The sequence below is a fragment of the Lissotriton helveticus genome, chromosome 5_1, assembly GCF_964261635.1.
Source record: "Lissotriton helveticus chromosome 5_1, aLisHel1.1, whole genome shotgun sequence".
In the NCBI taxonomy this organism is placed as follows: Eukaryota; Metazoa; Chordata; class Amphibia; order Caudata; family Salamandridae; genus Lissotriton; species Lissotriton helveticus.
This window is the reverse complement of record NC_136065.1, coordinates 580,781,344-580,807,778: the sequence shown is the minus strand read 5'-3', so window position 1 is coordinate 580,807,778 and position 26,435 is coordinate 580,781,344. Positions and strand designations below refer to the sequence as shown.

At 45.7% G+C, this 26,435-nt stretch overlaps 1 protein-coding gene across 1 annotated transcript in view; it reads right to left on the bottom strand.

The window, feature by feature from the left end:
- Positions 1-26,435, bottom strand: part of SLC16A12 (solute carrier family 16 member 12) — a 1,078,196-nt gene that overhangs the window by 865,184 nt on the left and 186,577 nt on the right. Inside the window, exon 2 of the mRNA XM_078642924.1 lies at positions 16,551-16,687. The gene's annotated coding sequence lies outside the window, so the exon portion shown is untranslated. The remainder of the gene's footprint in view (positions 1-16,550; positions 16,688-26,435) is intronic.

Genomic DNA, 26,435 nt, shown 5'->3' with positions numbered 1-26,435 from the left:
TAAGACTGTTAGCGTTCTAGTTGTTCTTTAGAACACTCTGGGACATTCTGTCATTGGGCTATAGTTGGGCTACATCTGGCTGATATTTGGGCTACATTTGGGCTCTTTTGTCTCTGGTGGCCATCTTGGGAGACTGCATATCAGAATGTTTTTAATGAAATATAAGAGGATTTGAGAAGTCACTCAAAATGTGCCCTAATTTTTCTTTCTTCAGCACTAATCATAATTTCTATGGCAAAATGAACCCCCTTATTTTGTTCCTTTGCAAATTAAATGTTTTAAGTGTTAACACTTTATTCCAATCAAGATGACTTCAGGTGTGCCATACCTTTGTCATAAGTAAGACTGTTAGCGCTCTAGTTGTTCTTTAGAACACTCTGGGACATTCTGTCATTGGGCTATAGTTGGGCTACATCTGGCTGATATTTGGGCTACATTTGGTTTTTTTTGTCTCTGGTGGCCATCTTTGGGCTACATTGGGCTACATTGGGCTACATTTGGGCTCTAACATATATATAGCCCAATGTAGCCCAATATATATTTTTTCAAAGTTAATTTTCGTAAAAACCACTGGAGAATATATCTTGAGACATAGCAAAGGCACATGGGGGTACCAGTCCCTACAATTTTGCCAAGTTTGGTGGAAATCCATTCAGCCGTTCGGGCTAAAAGTGAGTCCAACCGCCCTATGGAAATTAACATGGGGAAAACACGTTTTGGGACCCCCCTTTTACCTCGGCCCCCGCTTAACGGATCCCCCTGAAACTTTCAGGGAAGGAGCGCAGCGCAGCGAGGCAAAGTTAAGAAAAATTACAGGCAGATCCCGCATTCGGCGCCAAAGTTATTCCCAATAGAATGTTGCGGATTTCCTATGGAAAACAATCCTAACTATAACTACCTACTGGCGACCGCCAGTAGGTAATATATATATATATATATATATATATATATATATATATATATATATATATATATATATATATATATATATATATATATATATATATATATATATATACATATATATATATATATATACGCCTCATTGCCAAAGACTGTACCGATGCCAGCAATGGAGCGTGACTTCACTTACCTAAGTTTGAATTCCGCGGTGCAATATTGATTTTGCGGTGGGGTGAAGGTCCAGGATTGTTGCTTTGATTTTCCATACAATCATCGCAGGGAAGGAGTGGAGGAAGCAGTCCCCGCCCACTTGGGGAGTACTGACGCTGATGGACTGCTTCTGGTAAAACTCGGATTGCCAGGTTTTGGAAATATCCCCCTTTGCCTGCTAGAGTGCTCCGACCTATCATAGAAGGGCTCTCTTATTTAAGATGTGGACCGCAACGAACACCTGATTTAAGTGGCATCTGATGAAGTCTGCAAAGACAAAACGCATCATGCCCTCTGTGTTTGCAATAAAAGCAAATTGATGCTGGTACCCGCGTGGGCTCAGTTCTTTTCGTTTGAAGGGAATGTGGCAGTGGATATATATATTTGAAAATTATTATATAATTTGTGTGTTATGAAATTTGTTTGCCCATCCAGGGCACAATTACACAGTGACTGAAACTGAACCTACACCACTTAGAAATGGTGGCTGATAGTCCACAAAATATGTCCTTTCTTTATTTTGTTGATTGGCTGTATTTAAATTCTGCCTGAAGGTGGCGCCGGCCTCTAATTGAGAAAGGCGGTGGCCGAAACGCGTCTTTCGAGAGTGTTTGTCCAATAAATATATATTAGAATTGTCCCCGAGAGTGCTGCGTGCTTTTTTGCAACAGAGCTTTTGTCAGACTGTGACCTGCGTGGTGCCGTCACCCGCCGTCAAGAGCACCCGGCCGAGAGTGAAGGAGAGCAGACGGACTAGTGAGCTTCAATATTACTTCTCCTTCACCGCCCTGTACTGGTTTCAGTGCTGCACGAACTTCATAGCTATCTGGCCTCCTAGACAGCGTCTATATGCATGAGCAAGATAAGGCGTTTCACAGCTAAATTAGCCGGTGTAGAGGAATACGGAAAGCTGAGAAAGCTGAGAAACATTGAGACACATTGTTGCAATCCCAGGACGGAGCGGCACTTTGAAGTGGAGCGTCTCCAGTGAAACACGGGATTCATTCTCTGGCGTTTCCGATACAGTCATCGGCCTTGCAACACGAAGTGCGCACGAAGTAGGTACCTGGCAGACCGAGGGGCAACACTCGACAAAAATTGTGAAAGAATACATAAAATATATCACGGAAAATGTTTGATGAGGAGGTGCGGATGGTGGCAGCCACAGAAATATTTAAAGGTGCAGGAGCGCAGTCTCGCAAAGAAAGGAATGTTGCAGACAAACAAAAAGTAAGCAGCGATGCATTAAAAGATCTCCTTACTAAACTTGAGAGACTGCGAGCGGGAGACCCGCAAATGATGGGAGGCAACCTCACTCCAGAATTATGTGGAGTGCAACCGAGTCCCATGGGGTTTGAGAATATATACTGTCCCCGCCTACGAGAACCCCAATCCACAGATGCTGAAGGAATGGGCAGAATTATCAGCTCACTCATCAAAGGGAATGCTGATGCTGCTGATAAAATTCGCGTGGAGTGATAGGGATGTAACATTACGCGAGATAGCGGAATTGGAGGACGAGATCGCACAAAATACAGACAAGGAGAGGCAAATTGAACTACGAGAGGCAATGAAAAAACGACTCCAGGCATATGAACAGAAGATAAAACTACGAAAACAAGAGAAGTTTGAGAGGGACGAGAGGGATTATCTGCAAGGTCGGATTCTTACTTTCACGAAGAAGTATGATCAGCCTAGGAAAAGGATTTTGAGTCACAAAATTACGGAACCAGAGGTCACAGAAAATGAACAAAGCGAGGAAGAGGGCGGTCCTTCTGGCTCATCTAGAAACATGGCACCAGCATCCACGGAGGCCTCCACATCGGTCCCTTTTTTAGACGAGTTTCAGGTCATAAGGGAAACACGGACTACAGGGGGAAGGGGAAGCCAGTGGAACCAGAGCCACAAAGGAAAAAGAAAGCAAACGTAGGACAAGGCGTGAAGGGTGGAGCAAACACTGGCGACGCATCTCCAAGGATGACCAGGAGCAAGAAGTTCTGGAACAGACGATAGATACCCAGAACTTAACGGTCGTTAACCTCACGTCAAAAAGATTATCAGAGGACGAGGAACAGGTTTTACGACTGGGATTGAACTTTTGTCCAAACAAGAACTCACAATATAGCCAACTAAGGATTGACCTCTTCAAATTTTGTAGAAAGATTAAACTGCTCAAACACTTCAAGGGCAAGACACGCCTTGAGAAACGCATATCTTCTGCTGACGAAATACCAGCTCTAACCGCGGGCGACATTGAAGCACTTGCGGTTATGAATGACTTAGCGGAAGAAGGAGACCCTATGGCAATAATACCTTCTGTAAGCAGGATGTGGGCTGGGGTGACACAAACCAAACCAGACAGTCCTTTCAAACCGAAATCACGATTCTGTCCCATGATGCCGGCTGATGCGATCGACACTTTATCGGAGGTGATGATCAAAGACCTTTGGAGCCATTGCAACGAAACAAAAAAGAAGACATTTGGAAATGAAAATATAACACAAAAACAAAGGAAAGCAATAATGGATCTGAGAAAAGATGATAAAATCGTGTGCAAACCGTCCGACAAAGGTGGAAATGTCGTTCTGATGACGAGGGATTTCTATGTCAATTGGAGGACCAGAAGAACTATATGAAAGTAACACAAAAGACTTTCGATGAGAGCGTACTTGCCTATCGGTCCCTACTCAACAAGTGGTACCATAAGGGGATGTTAAGTAAAGAGGAATTTGCCTTCCTGGAATGTAAGCAACCAAAGGTACCGACTTTTTACCATTTGCCTAAGCTGCATAAGCATGCAACATGTCCACCAGGACGTCCGATTGTTTCGTCTGTGGGGAGCCTGACGGAGCATTTGTCGAGGTTCGTGGACTATTTTCTTTACGATTTTGTGACAATGTTAAGATCCTATTTGAAGGACACAACTGACTTTCTCCTTAAAATAGACAATTTGAACTGGACTAATGATTGGGTAATGATGACACTTGACATCTCGAGCCTCTACACCAGTATAGATCACCTCCAAGGGGCTGAAGCTGTAGAATGGTACTTGGAGACACGGCCCATTAATTTGACGGCACACAATGAAATGTTACTGGAGTTTATATCATTTTGCTTAAGTAACAATATTTTTCAGTTCCAGGATCAATTTTATAAACAGATCTGTGGCACCGCGATGGGCACCTGCTTCACCCCCAGCTTTGCAAACCTTTTCGTTGGCTGGTGGGAGGAGCAGGTGGCCTGGGCGGCAGATAACGCCACATTGACAGAGGGAGTGGTATCTTGGAACAGATACACAGAAGATTTGTTCATCGTCTTCAGAGGTACGATAGAATGTGCTAGGGAATATGTCGAGGTACTAAATAAGAACAATTTAAATCTCAGATTCACTGGAGAAATCAGCACAGAAACCGTCAATTTTTTGGACCTTAAAGTGTTCATAGCTGAAGGGAAAATCTGTACTGCATTGCACAGGAAACCGACAGCTGGCAATTCTGTGCTCCACGCGAAGAGTTGCCATTCGAGGAAAACCATATCTAGTATACCCTATGGTGAACTACTGAGAATTAAAAGAAATTGTACATGACAAAGTGATTATGAAGAGGCGGCCAGTGACAGTATGTTGAGGTTCAGAGTGAGAGGATACAGTAAGGAGGTATTACAGGAGGCAAAATTGAAAGCGGATAAGAAATTGAGATCTGATCTAATCTCAAAGAATAGTACAAAGGCACCCAAGAGACAGGAGACTAACCAGAACACTATGAGGATGATTATGAATCAATCAATCAATCATAGCATTTATATAGCGCACTACTCACCCGGAGGGTCTCAAGGCGCTGGGGGGGGGGGGGTCCGCTACTGCTCGAACAGCCAGGTCTTGAGCTGCTTCCGGAAGGCGAGGTGGTCCTGGGTCAGGCGGAGGTGGGTCGGAAGGGAGTTCCAAGTCTTGGCAGCCAGGTAGGAGAAGGACCTTCCTCCTGTGGTGGCTCTTCGGATGCGGGGGACGGTGGCGAGGGCGTGGCTGGTCGATCGAAGCTGGCGTTTGGGAGCGTAGAAGTTGAGGCGGCTGTTGAGGTATCCTGGTCCTTGGTTGTGTAGGGCTTTGTGTGCGTGGGTGAGGAGCCGGAAGGTGATTCTCTTGTTGACCGGGAGCCAGTGCAGGTCTCTCAGGTGTCCGGAGATGTGGCTGCGGTGGGGGATGTCCAGGATGAGTCATGCTGAGGTGTTCTGGATCCGCTGGAGTCTTTTCTGGAGTTTGGCGGTGGTTCCAGCGTAGAGGGAGTTGCCGTAGTCGAGACGGCTGGTGACGAGGGCCTGGGTGACCGTCTTCCTGGTCTCGGTGGGGATCCATCGGAAGATCTTTCGTAGCATGCGCAGGATGTTGAAGCATGACGAGGAGACGGCGTTGACTTGTCTGGTCATGGAGAGGGAGGAGTCCAGGATGAAGCCCAGGTTGCGTGCGTGGTCTGTTGGTTTGGGTGCGCTGCCCAGGGCGGGGGGCCACCAGGAGTCGTCCCAGGCGGAGGGTGAGGATCCCAGGATGAGGACTTCCGTCTTGTCCGAGTTCAGTTTCAGGCGGCGTTTCGACATCCATTTGGCTACATCTGTCATCCCTTCGTGCAGGTTGGCTCTGGCGGTGGCGGGGTCATTAGTGAGGGAGAGGATCAGCTGGGTGTCGTCGGCGTAGGAGATGATGTTCAGGTTGTGTTGGCGTGCGATGGCTGCGAGGGGGCTCATGTAGACGTTGAAGAGTGTTGGGCTGAGCGAGGAGCCTTGAGGAACGCCGCAGATGACTTCGGTGACTTCCGATCTGAACGGGGGGAGGCGGACTCTCTGTGTCCTTCCGGTGAGGAAGGAGGTGATCCACTCCAGTGCCTTCGCCCGGATTCCGACGTTGCTGAGGCGCTGTACTAGGGTACGGTGGCAGACAGTGTCGAAGGCCGCGGAGAGGTCCAGGAGGATGAGGGCCGCTGTTTCTCCGTTGTCGAGCAGAGCTCGGATGTCATCGGTGGCTGCGATCAGGGCGGTCTCGGTGCTGTGGTTGGCCCGGAAGCCAGACTGCGAGAGGTCGAGGGATCCGTTCGTCTCGAGGAAGGCGGCCAGTTGCTTGTTGACGGTCTTCTCGATGACTTTGGCTGGGAACGGGAGCAGCGAGATGGGGCGGTAGTTCTTGAGGTCGGTTGGGTCTGCTGATGGTTTCTTGAGTAGAGCGCTGAGTTCGGCGTGCTTCCAGCTCTCCGGGAAGGTGGCGGTGTCGAAGGAGGTGTTGATGATTTCCCGCAGGTGGGGTGCGATGACAGCGTCGGCCTTGTTGAAGACGTGGTGAGAGCACGGGTCTGTCGGAGATCCGGAGTGGATGGAGTTCATCATGCGGATGGTGACTTCGGTGCTGATCGGGGTCCAGGCGCGGAGGGTGGTGGTGGGGGGCGGTGGTTCGGTCGTGGCGTGCGTCGGTTGAGTGCTGAAGCTGTTGTGTATGTCCGCGATCTTGTTGTGGAAGTAGGAGGCGAGGGAGTTGCAGAGGTCTTGCGAAGGGGTGATGTCGTTGTTTCCGGCGTTGGGGTTGGAGAGCTCTTTCACGATGTTGAAGAGTTCCTTGCTGTTGTGTGCGTTGTTGTCCAGTCGTTCCTTGAAGGCTGTTTTCTTGGTGGCGTGGATCAGCTGGTGGTGTTTTCGGGTGGCGAGCTTGAGGGCAGTCATGTTGTCCGGTGTTGGGTCTCTGCGCCAGGTTTTCTCGAATGCTCTGCAGTTCTTCTTGGAGCTCTTGAGGTCGTCGTTAAACCATGGGGCTTTCTTGCTGCCGGGTCTGCTCGGCGGGGTCTTCAGTGGGGCGAGGTCGTCTGCGCAGTCGTTGATCCATTTCGTGAGGTTGGTGGCTGCTTGGCTGGGGTTTGTTGTGCTGGTGGGAGGGTTCTTGTTCAGGGAAGTAGCGAGCTGGTCTTCAGTGATCTTGTTCCAGCTTCTGCGGGGAGCCTGTTGCTGGTGATGGTGGAGCGTGGTCCTTCTGAAGCTGAAGTGGACGCAGCTGTGGTCCGTCCAGTGGAGCCCCGTGGCGTGGCTGAAGGCGATGTCCTTGCTGGAAGCGAAGATCGGGTCGAGAGTGTGTCCGGCGTAGTGGGTGGGGGTGGTCACCAGTTGCTTGAGTCCGAGGTTGGCGAGGTTGTCCAGCAGGGTGGTGGTGTTGCGGTCGTTGTTGTTCTCCAGGTGGAAGTTGAGGTCCCCGAGGAGGATGTAGTCGGCGGAGGGGAGGGCGTGTGGGCTGATGAAGTCGGCGATGTCCTTGCTGAATTGTGTGCGTGGTCCCGGGGGTCTGTAGATGAGGGTGCCTCTGATGGTGGTCTTGGGGTTGACGTGGATCTGGAAGTGCAGGTGTTCGGCGGGTGCGAGGGTGTCGTCGGTGTTGGTCGTGATGCGGATGGTGTTCCTGTGGATGATGGCGATGCCTCCTCCTGTGTTGTTGATGCGTTCCCTTCGGATGATCTTGTAGCCGTCTGGGATGGCGATGGCGATGTCGGGCGCTGAGGAGGCGTTCATCCAGGTTTCCGTGAGGAAGGCGACGTCTGGGTCTGTGGTGTCGAGCAGGTTCCAGAGCTCGACGGCGTGTCTGTGGACGGATCGGGTGTTGAGCAGGATGCACTTCAGGTGGGTGCTGCTGGAGGTCGGCTTGGTGGGTGCTGGTGTGGCGTGGGTCCGGTTGCAGGTGAACTTGCAGGTGTGGCAGCTGAAGGGTCCGTGGGTGCGTCTCGGTGTGGCTCGGTAGCAGCCCGGGGTTCGGCCGGTGTTGAGTGCGTTGAGTTCGGTGGCGTCGTAGGTCCGTCGGGTCGGCTTCCGTCGGTGGGGGCCAGGGGTCCTGGCACTGGGCGCGGACCAGGCACGGACGGGCGCAGACGGGCTTACCTTTGGCGCACCTTCGGCGCTCAGTCGGTGCTCCCGCTGCACGCGTCCGCAGCGCGGTCCCTTTGAGGGCGTCATAAGTAAGGAGCCGGGTGGGCGGGTCAGCTGGGTGGCGGGAGCGGGGCGGCCAATGGGCTGGTGGTGGGCGGGGCCGCAGGGAGGCAGCGGCGGGAACCTCTGGGCATCTGGCGGCGGTTCTGTGTCCCTGGGTCCAGCGAGGGGGGTAGGGGGAGATCCGGGCGGCCCAGCGGCGGCTGGGGCGTTCAGCAGCGGAGAAGCAGGAGGCAGGCAGCGGCAGCGGCAGGAAGCAAGGGGGTGACCCGGCCTAGTTAAAGGCGCAGTGGTCACTCCCTGTCTGACCCCGCAGGACCCCTTAAGTAAGGAGCTGGGTGGGCGGGTCAGCTGGGTGGCGGGAGCGGGGCGGCCAATGGGCTGGTGGTGGGCGGGGCCGCAGGGAGGCAGCGGCGGGAACCTCTGGGCGTCCGGCGGCGGTTCTGTGTCCCTGGGTCCAGCGAGGGGGGCAGGGGGAGATCCGGGCGGCCCAGCGGCGGCTGGGGCGTTCAGCAGCGGAGAAGCAGGAGGCAGGCAGCGGCAGGAAGCAAGGGGGTGACCCGGCCTAGTTAAAGGCGCACTATTCCAGTGATGCCCAGGATATCCGAAAAAAGTGTGTGAAGAACTGGCACATTCTTAAATCTGATCCGATCATTGGTAAAGATTTACCCAAGTCTCCATTAATAACTTTCAGGAGAGCAAGATCATTGGGCTCGAGTATTGTACAAAGCCACTGTAGGAAAAAGGAGAAACCTCCACCATTTGGGAAACTGACAGGATTTTATCCTTGCCTTAAATGTAAGGCGTGTAAGAACAGCAAAAAGGTGACTAGTTACCAAGTACCAGGGATGAAGGAGCCCAAAAAGATCACCAGTTTAATGAATTGCAACACAGGCCACATGGTGTACTGTCTTATATGTCCATGTGGCCTGCGTTATATTGGGAGTACTTCTCACCCAACTAAGAACAGGATCTTAGAACACCTGAGGGCTTTACAAAATAAGGATCCCACGTACCCAGTGGCGAGACACTTTGAAGTGTCTCACCAAAGCAACCGAGAACTCCTTAGCTTTTACTGCATGGATCAGGTGCCAGCAGACATAAGGGGAGGGAACAGGTTGCTCCAGCTATGCAGGCTAGAGTCTTGTTACATTATTGAGAACAAAACTAAGAAACCTGGTGGCCTGAACGCTGGGGAGGAGCTAGCAGTTCATTTATGATTCTTTTTTACATTGATTTTCTCCTGCATTGATGATTTTTTCTTAAACTTAAAACTGTAAGATGTTCATAATAATGTGTTTATATATGTCTGTGGATATGCCCATTCAGGGCTTAATTTGAAAATTATTATATAATTTGTGTGTTATGAAATTTGTTTGCCCATCCAGGGCACAATTACACAGTGACTGAAACTGAACCTACACCACTTAGAAATGGTGGCTGATAGTGCACAAAATATGTCCTTTCTTTATTTTGTTGATTGGCTGTATTTAAATTCTGCCTGAAGGTGGCGCCGGCCTCTAATTGAGAAAGACGGTGGCCGAAATGCGTCTTGCGAGAGTGTTTGTCCAATAAATATATATTGGAATTGTCACTGAGAGTGCTGCGTGCTTTTTTGCAACAGAGCTTTTGTCAGACTGTGACCTTCGTGGTGCCGTCACCCGTCGTCAAAAGCACCCGGCCGAGAGTGAAGGAGAGCAGACGGACTAGTGAGCTTCAATCTATATATATATATATATATATATATAAAACAAAGGTTACAAATGACGTTATAGTTAGACTCAGGTTTCACTCATACAAAACCAGAGAAATCCAGCAGTTATACACTGCTTATCACCTCACATATTACATCACTCAATACATGGTCAGTGAAATAACTGATGACATCACTGATGACAACTGAAATGACATCACTGATGACATCATCCAGTGGCTGTGAGTATTTTTTAAAACGATTGTGATTGTTAAATATATATATCAAGGTGTATTGGAGAATCGTTGGGTGTATGAGTGCATGAATGGCTGATTAGTGGGTGTGTGACTGAATAAAGTTTATTGGTGTTTCATTGAATGTATGGGTCAGTGACTAGTTTTGTGTGAATGCCTGTATCAGTCTGTCTGTTGGTATCTATGTGGCTGTATGGGTTGGTGAGTGGGTATGTGAGTGGCTGTATGGGAGACTGGTTGTCTGAGTGCCTGTATGGGTGTATGAGTGTCTGGGTGGGTGGGTGAAGGGGTTTGTGAATGCATGCATGGATGAGTGAGTGGGTGAGTCAGTGGCTGTATGGGCTAGTGAATGCATCTGAGAGAGCTATATGGGTGACTGAGTGTGTATGGCTGTGTTGGTGAGTGAATGGATGTGTTAGTGGTATATGGGTGAGTAACTGCATATGTGAAAGGCAGTATAGATGAGTGTTGGAGTATATGAGTGACTGTATGTGTGAGTGAGCGATTGTGAGAGTGGCTGTATGGGTGAGTGTGTGCGTGTGTCAGTGACTGTATAGGCGAGTGAGTATGTGTTATATATATATATATATATATGTATGAGTATATATATATATTCACTGAAAAAAACCAAAGGTTACAAATGACGTTATAGTTAGACTAAGGTTTCACTCATACAAAACCAGAGAAATCCAGCAGTTATACACTGCTTATCACCTCACATATTACATCACTCAATACATGGTCAGTGAAATAACTGATGCCATCACTGATGACAACTCAAATGACATCACTGATGACATCATCCAGTGGCTGTGAGTATTTTTGTAAACGTTTGTGATTGTTAAATATATATATCAAGGTGTATTGGAGAATCATTGGGTGTATGAGTGAATGTATGGCTGATTAATGGGTGTGTGACTGACTATACGGTGAGTGTGTGATTGTGTCAGTGACTGTATAGGTGAGTGAGTATGTGTTAGTAGCTGTATGAATACATTCCCAAACACATCAGAGAATAACTACCAACTATACCCACTTTAAAATGTTTAGTTGCACAAACTACAAAAGTCACCAGTGATACCCCTTGCTGCCCCTAGAAAATGCCAAGATATAGAAATACATAAACTCTTAAAAAGCTTTGACAAAACCAATAAGCTTCGCCTTTGCAAGAGCAACTGGCTTAGCCAATATATTTTAGCCATGTTGTTCACCAGCATAGCTGCTGTTCGGCATGGCTAAAAGTGAGGGGGATAAAGGAGAGTGATTGGAGTGTTGTAGAGTGGAGTAGAGTGGAGTGTTATGGAGTGTCTTGTAGTGGCATACATTGGAGTGGTACTCGTAAAATGGAAGATTGTAGAGTACCATAGAGTTGAGGGGTATAGATTTGAGTAGAGTAGCATAGAGGGTGTTGCGGACTAGAGTGTTGTAGAGCAAAGTGACGCAGAGCAAAGTAGATTGTTGTAGAGTGGAGTGGCATAGAGTGAAGTAGTGTAGGAGAGTGGAATGACATAGAATGACGTAGAGTGTTGTAGAGGCAAGTGGAGCAGTGGAGTGGAGTAGAATAGAGTAGTGTGTCGTAGAACAGACTGTAGAAAAGTGGCATGGAGTGGCGTAGAGGGAGCTGCGTAGAGAGTTGTATAGTGGAGTAGTGTCATAGAGAGGCAGAGAGTAGAGGTTTGTAGAGTGGAGTGGCATAGAATGGAGTTAAGTGCCACAGAGTGGGGGAGAGTTTAATGGAGTAGAACGTCACTAAGTGGAATGGAGTGTTGCAGAGTGGATTAGAGTGAACAGGCATAAAGTACAGTGGAGCCGAGCAGATTGGCATAGAGTGCATTGGTTTTGAGTAAAGTGGCTTAGAGTCCATTGGTGTAGAGTGCACTGACAGACAGTAGAGGGGTGCATAGTAGATTGCAGTGGTATACAGTGCAACGACGTAGAGTAGAGTGGAGTAGAAAGACATATAGTGCACCAGAAGAAGCAATGATATCTGACGGTCAAAAAAGGGTTAAAAGGTTAACATGTTTCTTGCCTCGTGAAGTCAATAATGATCAAAGGGCCAATTCATTAGAACCGGTGGAATCTATTCTACACAACATTTGGAACCTAGGGTGAAATGTAAGGTAATTCAAACACGGAGTACCCTATATAGGTGTACCTTAAAGTTGTTGCCTACAGGCTGACCTGAAAATCAAAACAAACCCGGGTATAACAAGGCTGAATCATCCAATCAGGTAAAGCATATTATAATAATGGTGTTGCTGGATGATTCAGCCTTGTTATACCCATGTTTGTTTTGATTTTCAGGTCAGCATTTAGGAAAGAATTGTAAGGTACACCTAAAGTGTAAGGCATTAAAGGGGTGGCATTTACTATTCCCATTCCAATCTAAAAGTTTTTAGGGAAATTGTTGGACACTAAAGGGGTGACATTTACTAATCCCACTCCAATCTAAACCATTTTGGGGAAGTTGTTGGACACTAAAGGGGTGACATATACTATTCCCACACCAAACTAAACCAATCTGGGGAAGGAGTTGGACACTTAGGGGCCAATTTTGATGTCGGACGGACCTGAGTCCGCCCAACATTGATCTGGAACTGGGACTGACCGACCTCCTGTTGGCGATCCCAAACCAGCAAGTAAGATGCGACCGAATACTGTTCGGTCGCAATCCTATTCTTTACAATGGGAGCATGCATTCCAAATGGAATGCATGCTCTCATTGTAAAGAGCAGAGGTGCAGTTAAGCAATGCACCCCATGCAAGTACCTCAAAGTGCCTGCACCAGGTACAGGGATCAGGGGGGCCCCAGGCTGCCATCTGAAAGCCTTGCACCAATGGGGGGCTTGCTGGGGGCCACCATAGTTGGATTCCCACACCCTTTCTGTGTCGGATAGGCCTTGGGAATCTGCCATCATAATCCCTCGGGCAGAAAGAGCCACCCTAGGGATTACAGGCCCCTCTCCAAATGGCAGACGGGCTCTCCGAGCCCGTTATAAGCCAATCGGAATTCCTGTTTGGATTCATTTACAACCGACTTCATCAAAATAGGTTACTAGGAAAGGAATCCAAACAGGAGATTACTATGCCTTAGGAATGGCTCCGACCAAATCTGCATCGAAATCTGCCCCTAAAGAGGTGACAATTATTTCTACTCCAATCTATACAACTTTGGGAAGGTGTTGAACTCTAAAAGGGTGCCATTTACTACTCCCACTCCAATCTAAACCATTCTGGAGAAGATGTTTGTCACTAAAGGGGTGATATTTACTATTCCCACTCCAATTTAAATCAATTTGGTGAAGGTGATGGACATTAGATAGGCGACAATTACTATTACCACTCCACTATAAACCATTTAAGTGAAGGTGTTGGACACTAAAGGGGTGACACTTACTACTCCCACTCCAATCTAAACAATTTTGGGCAAGATTTGGTTGCTAAAGCGGTGACCTTTCATAGTTCCACCCCAATCTAAGTCAATTTGGAGAAGGTGTTGGACACTAGAAGGGTGCAGTTTCCTACTCACACTCCAATCTAAACTAATTTGGGGAAGGAATTGGACACTGAAGGAGTGACAGTTACTATTCCCACTTCAGTCAAACCTATTTGGGGAAGGTGTTGGACACTATATGGGCAACATTTCCTATTCCAAAACCAATCTAAACCAATTTGGGGAAGTTGTTGGACACTAAAGGGGTGACATTTACTATTCTCACTCCAATCTAACCCATTTTAGGGAAGATTTTGGACGTTAAAGGGGTGACATTTAATATTCCCACTCACATCTAAACCATTTTATTGAAGGTGTTGGACAATAAAACGTTTTTCAATATATACCATACTCACACATAGGGGCCGATTACGATGCGGCTTGGAAGGCTCCGACCGACGGTCTCCCTGTTGATCCCTGCACCTGTGGCAGGCACCTGGAGGTGCCTGCCACAGGGTGCAGGGATAAACTGTACCTCCCGTTTACCCTGTGGGAGCATTATTACGGCCGGTTTACAGCCATAACGCATGCTTCCAAAGGAAAATGTAGGAATACGACCCATCCTAATTAGGCGATAAGGACCGCCGACAGGAGGTCGGCCAGTCCCAGGACCAAGACGGTGTCAGGTGGACTTACTTCCGCCCGACATCGTAATAAGGCCCTTGATTTTTTATGTAAAAATTTAAATTTAAATTATGTAGAAGACACAATAACCTTCATATTTAAAATTAAACATTAACATATAAAACGATATTTAACCACTATTTATAAAGAATATATTTTTATTCATATTTATTAATATTCCTAAATGTTGAAGCATAAAATAAAAAACATAATTTAAATTTAAAAATCATTAAATATACAAAACAAAAATATAAAACACATGTTCTAATTATACAATAAACACAAATTATATTACAATTAAATTAATACATTTTAGAATATGTATTCTTTGCAACAGAACTTATTCCAATATTAGAAATAATAAAAATGTCATTGTTTTAATAAAATGTCAATAAATAAATTAACATATACACATACATCTTAATTTATTAATCATAAATAATACATATGTATTCTATATTTGTAATTTAACTAAACATAATTTCAAATATTTTTTAAATAAATTGAGAAATAAAAAATTCACAATTTATTACCAATGACGTTATGATTTCCAACATTTTAAACATATTATAAAATTTCCAATAGAAATGTAATTTGAAAAGTGTAAAATTAAAAATATGTAATAAAACTAAATTTACAAAATATTTACATTATTAAATTTAAATGTAATCAACTGTAATTTTCCACAAAATATCTATAATTAAAATAATTATATTAATATTTACAATAAAATACTTTTTTTGTTTAATATAATTGATCAATACATCAAACATTATTATGGAATATTATTTATAAAAAGAATAATTTAACCAAATAAATGTATTGATTTCTCAATATTAATTTGCATATCCCTAAAAATAACATTACATTTAAATGAAAATATTCACTTTATAAACATCTTCCCATCCTAATCCCCTAAAACCCATCATCCCCCTACTAAAACAAATTGTGTATACAGTATTTTTAAACATTAATAGAACTAAAAATAAAAGTTTAAAAAGTTGCACAATCAATAAATTATCTTACTAAAGTCAAAGATTTAAAGAATTAAGAAACACATAAAATCAAAACATTATGATAAAATGCATATAAGATAACACTTACAAACAATAATATATACAATATTTTCTTAATTTTTTACAGCATTAATAACATTATTATAAACAACACTTAAAACAATATTTTTGCCATCGATATTCCTGCCCACTATATTTTTGACAACTTGTACTTGACATGATAATTTTGTATCACAAAATGTTGTATTCAATATTTTGTCCAAACACCGCTGACCCAGTATTAAGATTACTGGCAGTCATTTTCTGTACGTTTCAAACCTCTCCCCAAGTTTTGGGGAACAACCACTGGAAAATACAACTCAGCTAGCAGCAAAAGACCACTGGAAACACAAGAGTTCTGTCCAGAATTTAATGGAAGGTAAGTGTAATTAATAAGAATTTTACAGAAAAAAGGTGCCTCAAGTCCTGGCAATTACCGAACATGTAGCTAATGGTACAAAGCTTAAAAAGTGTTTGTTACCCAAATACCAGCTATTTATTCACTTCTGTACCAATACGGTTATGTTTCAGAGTATGGGATATTTGAACTAACCCACTGACAGTCCAGTGGTGGAGCTTTCGGTGTATTAATAACGTGAAGAATCCAAACTTGCATTTGAAATAGAAAATCTCAGATCACTCATTAATAGTGCCAGGCGGATCCATGCCCACGATCCAAGGCCAGCAGTGGAGGAATACTGTACCTAAAATGGCTGGCAATCTTTCAAAACCCTAGACACTCAATCAGTTTGTCTTATACAAATAACATATCGCCCATAGAATTTCATCTCTAACACCACTGCTGAGGGCAAGGAGTGATTAGGTGCATGGAGCGTTGGAGTAATATACCACAATGCCTTTCAGAATGTGCACACTTCTGTAAAGTTGTATAATACATTCTAAAGAAGTTCATTGTCTTTAAAACATATTCATCACTGAATGTTTTTTGAATTTGGTTTGGTCTCGCTCACTTTTGTTTGTTATTTTGGGAGTAAGTCGTTTTCTGTATTCTGGTTTGTATTTGCTGTATCTGGTGCAGACTGTGAAGGGTCAATAGGTGGCTTTTAGTGTAAAATTAAAACATAAATAATCAATTGATGCATTTTTCAACTAAAAATATACAACATCACCAACAATAAGACAATAGAATCAGTAAAGGTGTGTACTTGTTTTCAGCAGGCATTAATTCTTCTAAACAAGTCATTTAACATCGTAAGAGAAAAAACAATTATTTTGCTCATTCTATGGCTGTTCTGTAATCCCCCTCCAAGGACGAAGGCAATGATCATTCTAAACAAGAAGGCTAACAGACCAAATGCAAACTCATGTGTATCTTAAATATGCTTCTCAGAACAAACAAGGACAGTGCCTACCTTATCTTTTGGGGGCGGATGTATTTTGTATTCCCGATTCTGATGGGAGAAGGAGGCTCCTCTTGACAACTCTCCGGAGCATGTCCAAATCATCCGCTATTTTCCTTCCTCAAAAGTCTGCCTTCTGTTTTATAAACCTGAGAGATAAAACTTGCATTACATGTACCTGTGATGAATTCCCCATGCCTCATAAAATCAACAAATAAGAGTATGGCTACAAATGTATGCGCACTGTAGACAACTTGGATAAATTACATCAAGCTTGCTATTTTATCATCATTAATGTGTTCTGTTCAATGCCCCTTCAAAGAAGGTCCCAATCAACCAATATTCAAAGTAAAGGTATGCCAGGCGTACAGGTGGGACAGAAGTTCAAGGTGACACGGTGCTTCTTTATGAAACCTATATTTCTATCAATACTTTTTTATTGGGGGCATTCATAAGCTATCAACTTTTTTTCATACACAGGCTGCAGCGATGTAAACCATCTTGGAAAGGTGGATTTCAACATTAACACACATAAGCTTTGAAAAAAGAAACACTTTCTTACTTAAAATCGGATAAAAATGATGCAAATACACTGAAAACGTTGAGAACTCTCATTTTCAATACAATAATTTGTCATGTACTTTTGATAAACAATTTTTAACACAAATACAAATTCTTGACATATAACACCTGACAAATATTACAGCGCATGCACATACTTTTTTATAACATACTTGTTATCATTATGAATGTGTTTCTTTTAGTGGCTGTTATGTTGTGATGGACCACACCATTTGGTGGTCCATCAGTGGGTGGACCCTGTGTTTGCACCCCATCATGCACGTCCGTGGCACCGTCCATGTAAAGGAGGGGCCGGATGTAGTTCTGAAAATAAATGGTGAACCGGAACCGGATATGGGCGGTTCGGCACCACACCAATGTGCTACTGGTGTGTGTATCGTTTGCTGTCTACAATACAGTGTGCCCACCCCATGCCAACTGGTGTGAGCACCCAACAACTGGTGATGAGGGAGTGTTTCATCCCTCACAAGTACCTGCTGCACCATGTCCGGTGCCCGACGCCTTCTGATCTCGGCCCGGTTGTTTCTTGGGCTCAGATGCTGCCGCTTTCCTGCCCTGAGCTGCCCTTGCTGGTGCCGTTGTGACCACCAGGCGAGGTGAGCCCGTCACCGTCTGTGCAACATATGTGTTCCGCCCGGCCTGCTCTGGCGGTGATTCTATCCCGGTGCCTTGACTTCTGTGCAGTGGCGCGTGACGACGTGCAGGCCCCCGTGCTGAAGCCACCCCCCCATTTCAACGGGAGGAGCGTGTAGCCTGCCTGCTGACTGCCCTGGGCTGGTGCGCTGTTCATACAGTGAAGAGGCGACTCCAGTCACGTCCCTGCACCTGTGCACTTCCTGCTAGGACGGTGCTCGATTGGAGGATAAGGTTTGTGCTCCCTGTTACATCAAAGGAGGATTTTGTGGTTACCATTAAAGGAAAGGCAGACTTTTTCCAACTGGAGCGATAATTAGAGAGAGACTCTGCAGGGATATATATCACATAGCGCCCAACAGAAAAGCGTTAGGGGGGCAATTTGTCTGCTGCGCCCAGCAGAGAAGCGTCAGCGGGGTAATTTTCCTGCTGCCACTGGTTCCCCAGCCTCCCATTCTATGTTCTGCCCAGCCTGGTACAGACCCCCAGATTCTGCAGCTGATCAGCACAATGGCTACTATGCAGCCCATCGAGACATTCTTGTTGGAAGGTCCGCCATCCGCGCAAGCGGCCAGGTGGAAAGACTGGGTGGACCGACTGGAAAAATACTATGCAGCAGTGGGCCTGAAAGCTGAGCGACAGCGCCCCATGCTACTGCATCTTGGTGGTGCTGTCATCCACAAACTGGAAAAATCGGTGACAGAGGCAGGTCCTCCTCATACTTACGACACGCTGAAGGCAGTGCTGACGGCACAGTTTGAGCCACTTGCCAAACCCGATTATGAACATTTCCTACTGAGGCAAGCGAGGCAGCTTCCGGAAGAGTCAGTTGATGCGTTTTACTCCAGACTCCGAGAACTGGCAAGTACATGCACGCTGCCAGATGCTAATGATGAGATACGAGCGCAGTTCATACAGGGCTGCGCATCTGGAAAATTGAGAGAACAGATACTTCAGGTCCCTGGGATGTCCATGGCGGTTATGTTGACAATAGGGAGGTCCTAGGAGTTTTCAAAGGTGCAAGCAGCAAACATAGAAGAGGCGTTACAACGCCAAGTAAAAATGGAACCCGATAACACCGTGGCGTCTGGCAATACCGACAAGAAGTCAGAGAAAAGCAAACCACCATCCACGGACTGAGCCTGCTATGGTTGTGGAGGGTCGTTTCCTCACCAAGGACCATGCCCAGTCCAAGGGAAAAAGTGTTCAGTGTGCAACAAACTCCATCATTTTGCGAAAGTATGCTGTTCCATGCCACGGAGTAGGCTGCGGACCAGACAAGTAAATGTCAATGACACTTCCCAAATCATGGAAGGCGAGCGGAACATGGATGACGACAATGTGGAGGGAGTGGTACACGTGATCCTTGCAATGCAACCCAACGGATGTCCAAAGCAGCAGATCCCAAAGTGTAGCATTCTGGTTGCGGGACACCCAGGCCGGGATATCCAGGCGCTTATAGATACAGGGGCATCTATCAACATCATGGCAAGCTCCCTGGTACAGACTCTCCCTGTCACACCATCTTTAAGGTCAACACCGACCCAAGTGTTCGCTTATGGGTCCGCCACCCCCTCCCTATGGCAGGAGCCTTCACCACAGACATCTCTCATAACTCTCACTCCAATCGAACCAAGGTCTATGTGACCCAGGAAGACTCGGGATGCTGTTAAGCTGCCGAACGGCCAAACATCTACAGCTGGTGGCGTTCGCTTTTGCAATTCATAAAGAGAGTGTGGAGTCATTGGTGGATGAGTTCAAACTCCTATTCGAAGGGATCTGAAGTTTAAAGGATCACATGGTCTGGCTACATGGGAACACCACCATAGAAGAGTCACATTTCACCTACGACCAAAATTCGAACAAGAGCTGAAGAAGCTGGAAAATGCGAACATCATTGAGCGAGTCACAGGACCGACTCCATGGGTGTCACCCATTGTCGTGGCAAGGAAGCCTAAACAACCAGGCGAGGTGAGGATCTGCGTTGACATGAGGTTGAGCAATCATGCGATAAAGAGAGAGCGTCATCTGACCCCCACCGTTTATTTATTTATTTATTGATTTTGTAGAGTGCGACAGCTACCCAAAAAGGGTTTCCCGGCGCTGGACGGACGGAGTGCAGGTACTAGTTAATTTGTGCAGATAGAGTTATTGGTTGAATAACCAGGTCTTAAGGGATCTGCGAAAACGTGTATAGATGGTTTCTTTGTGGATGTCAGGGGGTAGAGAGTTCCACAGTGAAGGACCCAGGTATGAGAAAGATCTACCGCCCATCCTGGAAAGTTTGATTCTTGGTACAGTAAAATTCCCATGAGTTGTAGATCTTAAATGGCGAGTGGGAGTGTAGGGACATACGAGGGATTGTAGGTATTGTGGACCCGTGCCCATTTTGTTCTTAAACATGTAGCTCAGGGTTTTGACTTTGATATGACTCTCTACCCTGAGCCAATGTAGGTCACAAAGATATCCGGAAATGGGGGTAGTTGATGGCATCATGGCCGAGGTGAGCAGGTCTGGTTGGTTCTCCAAAATGGACCTACAAACCGGGTACCACCAGCTTCTGCTGGATCCAGATTCACGGGCTGTAACCACTTTTTCAACACACATGGGAATTCAAAGGTACAAATGACTCAGCTTTGGGGTCTCCACCACTGCTGAAATCTTTCAAGATACTATTCGAGGTGTTCTGGCTGGCTTGAGGGGGGTTCTCAAAGTCAGCGATGATGTTCTTGTGCATGCTCCCACCCTGGAAGAGCATTTTGACCTGTTAAGGGATGTCTTCCAGCGCCTACGAGACAGTGGTCTCACCCTTCATTGGGAAAAATGTGCTTTTCTCCAGAAGGAGATAGCCTTCTTCAGATATCGCTTCTCCCAACACGGGGTGTCCCCAGACCCAGCTAAAAATCATGACATACAGACGGCACCAGCCCCCAAATCCGTAACTGGAGTGAGGAGTTTCCTCAGTATGGTGACCTACTGTGGGCGATTCATCCAAAACCTGATCGAGCTCACTGCTCCGCAGAGGAAACTCACAAAGTCCACTACTAACTGTCTGTTGATGCCAGCCCAATCGGTCTCGGTGCAGTACTATCGCAAAAGAAAGAAGATGGGGAGTGGGCACCAGTAGCCTATGCAAGCCGTGCCCTGACAGACACCGAGCAAAGGTATTCGCATATAGAAAAAGAAGCGGTTGCTGTCCACTGGGGATGCCTGCATTTCCACATATCTTTATGGATAACCAATCATAGTACACACGGATCATAAACCATTGTCACCATTATTCATGGGAGCCACCTCAAAACCTCCACCAAGGATTGAAAATCGATTCTCCAGCTACAGGAGTACCACTTCCAGGTGGTGTATTGCCCTGGTGCACAGAACCCCGCTGACTTCTTGTCAAGACATGCAAGACCGGCCACCGAGGAAGAAGAATCAGCTGCAGAGGAAGTGGAAGAGTATGTGAGATTGGTAGTGGAGCGATCCCGACCCCGGCCTATCTCAGTTGAGGAGATCGTGAGAGCTACAAGAGAAGACGAGTGTCTCTAGATGGCCATTGCTGCAGTGGCATCGGGGAGATGGCATCTGCTACTCGACAAGCTATCCAGCAGAATGGAGAAAGCTCGCACTACGCTGAGTAACCTACATAAAGTCAGAGGAGACCTAGCTGTATCTGCTGAAAACTGCCTGATGAGAGGATTCCGTTTGGTGATCCCAAGGATGCTGCAGCAACGAGTGGTTGATATGGCACACATAGCGCACCAAGGAATTGTGAAGACGAAGTCCCGTCTGCGCTGTAAAGTATGGTTTCCCTGCCTTGACGACCTCGTGGAGCAAACGGTTTGTGACTTTGTTTTCTGTCAAGCAACTGGCCCAGCTGAACCCCTAGTTCCAATTGTCACTGTAGACATACCTCCACATTAGTGGCACCGGGCGAGCGTGGATTTCGGGATTCTCCCAGATGGGAGACACATGCTGGTGGTGATAGACGACTTCTCAAAATATCCAGAGGTAGAGATCTTAGAGTCCACCACAGCGAACAAGACCATACCACTGTTGGAAAAAATCATGGCCACTCATGGACTCCTAAAGGAGCCACAGACAGATAATGGTCCCCCTTTCTCCAGTCATTAAGTGGCGGAATATCTGCAGTCAATAGGAGTGCGGCATCGGAAAATCACGCCAAGATGGCCTCAAGCCAACGGAGAAGCTGAACGCTTCATGTGCACTCTTTTTTTTTTTTTTTTGTCCTCATTAGCCACGTAGTCGATCCAGGGGCGCTCCAACCACGAGACCCAATCTCCCCTGTAACACCAAGAGACCAATAAATGGTCACCTAGTACACAGGAAGGCAGACAAGGTATCTCAGGCAAAGAAGAACCCTGCACGAACTATCTCCGTTCGAGCCATTTATAGGCAGGTAGTCCAACAGCAGTGCGGCTTGGGGTGCCTCCCATTGGACAAGGAGATTTAGGCCTAATCATCGGACCCGGGAAAAAAAAAAAAAAAAAAACCCGGGTTGGCTAACTGCACCGTCTCCACTCAATCAAGAAGTCCCAGAATCTCACAGAACGGGGACTGCATATTCTAGCTAGATCGATGTTACGTATAATGAAGACAGCCACTCTGCATGTGTCGGGGAGTTCGTACTAACCCAGTTCTTACAAATTTCTCTTCTTGCTAGTAGAATAGCATAGTATAGACATTCTCGTTCTAATCCCTTGATGTTCTCGTTTAGGCCAAAGATGATTAAAGACCATGACAGTGGGATAGGGATTCTGAGAATTGATTCGAGTGATATCTTGATTTATTGCCAATAGGTAGCGATGTTCGGACACTCCCAAAACATATGTAGGTCTGAGGCTGCTGGGAAAGAGCATTTACTGCAGCATTTCCCAGATTGGAATTTCGAGAGTTTCTTGGGGGAGTAATGCGCCCGATGTAATGTAAAGAAATGATTGCGCCTCAACCATGCTGGCTTTATGATTTTGTAGAGGAGGATGAAAGATTCTACCCATGTGTCCTCTACCTGGAGTTCTTCCTCTCCTCCCCACAGTTTTACCGGAAGGTTAAGCTCGCCCTCTCCATCCTCTATGATATTCCAATAGTAGAGTGCAACTTCCTTCCTTCCCGCGGGTTTCTCCGCTAAGTTGTTTTCTAGGGGGCTGTATTGACCCAGTATCGTTTTTTTCTTTGTTTGAGTTCGAAGCCAGCTGGCCAGTTGTATATACACTATCCAGGAGAGTGATGTTGTTACCCTGGCCTTAAATGATTCCCATTTCATAAGGGATCCTTCTACCACTAGTTCCCCCCACCGTGTTATACCAGCGTCCAGTAGGACCGTTCTGACTGTTTTAGAATATTGTGGTGAGAGCCCAGGTAGTTCCCAAATCGGTGCGTGGTTGGAGAGATACCCTATCCCAGCCTTAGATTTGATTTGAGTCCATTCTTTTATGGGGCCCAGTAGTGACTTTAGCCTAACTTTTTTAAAGAATTTCTGATGGCCGAACTTGAATAAGAAGCCATTCAGCGGAAGGTCAGAACCCAATAGCATTGCCTTAAACATATTGCCATTTGCGTTGTCCAAAGGGATCTTAAGTGGTATCCTGGAGTGAGTCAAATGGAACGCCCAAGCATAGCATTCCAGGTCTGGCAAGGCGAGCCCTCCCTTTTCTCTTCTACTTCTTAGTTTCTTCCACGCCAGTCTGCTTGACTTGTAGCCCCAGATAAATGAATTAATATTTTGTTGGCATTTTGCAAGTTGTTTGGTTTCAAAGGTTAGTGGGATGGTGTTAAAAATGAATGTATATTTGGGGAGAATACTCATTTTTACCAGACTGGTTCTCCCGAAGATGGTAAGCGGGAGAAAGGACCAGGATTTCATCAAGATTTTAGATTCACGGGAAATCCGGTCTAGGTTGTTTTGAGCCAGAAGATTCAAATCTTTGGTGATTGTTATTCCCAAGTATCTCATTGAGGATTTTACCGGGAGTTGGAAATTTGTGATATTCCAGGTCATTATTTCTGTCTTTCCGGCATTTATTTCATATCCAGAGAATTTCCCAAATTCCTCCGCCTTCTTTATAACCGTTGGAAATGCCAGGGCCGGGTCCGTTGTGTAGATGAGGATATCGTCGGCATATAGCCCGACTTTCTTCTCCCATCCGGAAAAAGAGAAGTGCGGGATGTTAATATCCTCTCTTATGGACTGCGCAAATGGCTCTACGTACAAATTAAAAAGGAAGGGGGAGAGGGGACACCCCTGCCTTGTCCCTCTGCTAATTTTGAAGGGATTTGTTCGCGAGTCATTGACTAACAGACAGGCCTTGGGGTTATTATATAGTAGGCTTATCACTCTGCAGAATTTAGGACCAAGTTGGAATTTATCCATTGTTGTATTCAGATATGACCAGTTGACCCTGTCGAAGGCTTTTGTGGCGTCAAGTGTCATGGTTGCAAGGGGTAAAGAAAAAGTTGAGGCGATGTCAACGGCTCCCACTAAATCGTATGTTAAGTCAGCCAGTTGTCGGCCTCTAATAAACCCCTTTTGATCATAGTGGATAATTGATCCAATCTCGCTACCCAATCGTGCAGCCAAAATTGACGCAAAGATTTTATAATCATTGTTGAGAAGCGAGATTGGACGATATGAACCGCACTCAGCTGGGTCTTTGCCTGCTTTTAATATTAGGGCTATATTTGCTTCCCCCCAGGAGCTAGGTGGTATCTCGCCTCTGATTAATATGTTATTAAATAGGATCGTTAGAACCGGGGTGAGAGTAGAGTTAAGTACCCGATATAATTCCCCTGGAAGACCATCCGGTCCGGCGGCCTTTCCCTGTTTTAGTTGTTTGATGACATTTTCAACTTCTGTTTCTGTTATTTCTTTATCGAGGTTTTCCCTTTGGGACCTATTTAGCTTTGGAAGAGTTACTTTATCCAGCCATTCAAAGCTTTCCTCAGAATTAGCATTAATCTCTTCTGTATAGATGTTTCGAAAAAAATCACTGAAGGCTTCCCCGATGTCAAAATCAGTCGTCCTATTGACCATTTCCCCAGTCACTCTCACTTCTTTAATATAATTTCTAGTCTGGTCAGCTTTTATTTTCCAGGCTAGCAGTTTCCCAGCAGATTCGCCATATTCAAAGTGCAAGAGTTTACTGGCCTGCCATCGTTTATTCAGTCTCTCTTGCAATAGTTTATCTAATTTACCTTTTAATTCTCTTTTCTCCTCTTGATTAGCTGAGGGAACTTGGTCTGCCGACTCCAAGCGAGTCAAATCTTGCTCTATTTTTAAGATCGCTTCTCTGTATTTCTTTTTCCTATAAGAAGCCCTGTTAGTGATACAGCCCCTTATATATGCTTTCCAGGCCTCCCATACATTTACCAGAGAGGCAGAGCCTATATTCCACTCTAAAAAGGAGGCGGTTTCACATATGAGATGTTCTCTTTCCTCTTATAATATAGTTCGGTCAAAGGACCATGATGCATGAGTAGATTCCTGCTCTAGTTTTAGCGAGAAGAGGATAGCTGAGTGGTCTGACAGATGCAAAGGTAAATATGTTAAGTTTTTAATCTGGTCTTTAAGAGAGAGGCTAAACAAGGCATAATTAATTCGCGATTTGTGCTTGTACTTATAGTTATGGAAGGAGACTCCCATGGTTTTCCCAGCTCTTTGCCTCCAGAGATCATTTAGCCCCAGGTTAGACATGCAACTCCGGAGCGTGTCCCTCATGTTGCTTTGCACTACGGCCCTAGAACTGGGAGATTTATCCAATTTTGGATCTAGCACTAGATTGAAATCTCCCATCCATATTATAGGATCCGAGCAGGTAATCAGATGGTTCTGTATTATGTTTAGATAAGAGGAGTCGTCCTGATTAGGACCGTAATAACTAACAATAGTGAGACACCTTGAGTACAGTTGGACATTAGCTATCAGCCATCTACCGCTCGCATCTGTTTTCCAGTCCGTAATCAGAGCCCTTGCTCCTTTTTTGAAAATGATGGCAGTCCCACGAATGCTGGCGTTACGGTCTGTACTTACAAATTTATCCACCCATTTCAATTTTTTAAGTACGTCCGTAATCTCCTGTTTATTTAGATGTGTCTCCTGGATCGCCATGATCTGCGCGGGTGAGTCTCTAAGGTACTGAATGATTTTATGTCTTCTCGCCCTTACTCGCAGACCATTGACGTTCCAGGATAGAAATCCAATATCTATCATCTAGTTTTACCATCCCACTGCTCTACTGCTTTTTTGCTTGTTGTCTGCCTACCATTTCCTGTTTTAGGCAAACAATTATTGTATTGCGCCTTTGGATCCATGTTTTTTAAGATTTTAACATTTAGCATATGAGAACCTTTTTTTTGTGCTTCCCCCCCCCCCCCCACCCCTGGAAACCCCCCCCAACTTACTCTGGCTGGATGTCTTGCCAGATTGTCGTCCTCCGACGTGCTCCTGTCTGGTGCCCTCGTTATCTCCTTTATCGGTCGATAAACTCAATGTTTTATGGGTAATGAGAATTTGATTTTGTTTTATATTAACTATGGTAAATATGTTATTACTATTAATCTCCCTTAGATTGCAAAAAGAGTTGGTCTTGCACGGGTCTTCCTATCAAAGTTGACTTAAGGGAGAGAAGGGAGAGGGTGGTCCGATAATGGGATTTTTTTTTTCTTTCC